This window comes from Verticillium alfalfae, genomic scaffold (genome assembly GCF_000150825.1).
Source record: "Verticillium alfalfae VaMs.102 supercont1.5 genomic scaffold, whole genome shotgun sequence".
Classification (NCBI taxonomy): domain Eukaryota; kingdom Fungi; phylum Ascomycota; class Sordariomycetes; order Glomerellales; family Plectosphaerellaceae; genus Verticillium; species Verticillium alfalfae.
In genome coordinates, this window is record NW_003315034.1 from 988,342 (window position 1) to 989,316 (window position 975).

A 975-nucleotide genomic window follows, 5' to 3' on the forward strand; every position below is an offset into this window, starting at 1 on the left:
CTAGCGCTGGAGATCTTCCGGCGGTCATCCCCAACATTGTCGGCGGCCTCCTCGGCGGCGCGACGGTCGGCGGCGCGGCTGGCGATCTCAACAACCCTGGCGTCAGCGTCAATGGCTCGAACAACGTCAACGGCACGGCCGGAATCGGAGGTATTCTTCCTACGCTTGTTAGTAGCCTCAACAGTGGCAACTTGAGCAACATTGTGCCCGGTATCCTTACAGGTCTTCTCGGAAACGGCACTGCTTCTTCTGGCGGTCTCATTCCATCTGTGGTTGTCAACATCAACAACAGCTCTACAGGCGCCAACGCCAATGCCAATGCCAACGTCACTACTGGCTTCGTCGACACGGGCATCATCGATGGCCTTCTCGGCGCTGGCTCGGGTGGTGCACTGCTCAACACGGGTGGTCTCCTCTCTGGTACACGCAACCTGCTCACCGACAGTCTCAACTGCGGCGCCATCGGTATCGTGTGCCAAGGTACACAGATCTGCCGCGCCGGTGTCTGTATCAACTCGAGCGGACCCTCTGGCACAGCTACGATTCCTGCCGCGGGCACTCCGACCAGCCCGGCTGCTGGTATCTCGACTACTGTCGTTCCCGGCCAGGGCGTCGTCGACCTCCTCAACGACCCACTGAACTGCGGACGTCTTCTCAACGTCTGCGTCCTCGGTCGAACATGTCAAAACGGCCAGTGTGTCGCCATTGGTGCGACATCTACCACCCCCGAGGTTGCAGCACCTACTGGTGGTGGTGTTGCGACTACCGCAACGGTCGGTAGTGCCGGTCTCGTCAACCTTGTCAACGACGTCTTCAACTGTGGTCGTCTTCTCAATGTGTGTCTCTTTGGCCAGATTTGCAGCAATGGCCAGTGTATCGTCGCCGGCGCAACGACAACTGCTCCTCTCGCCGCGGCTCAGCCAACACGACAGCACTCCCGGCACACGACTGTTGCGGGTGGCAACATCATCAACT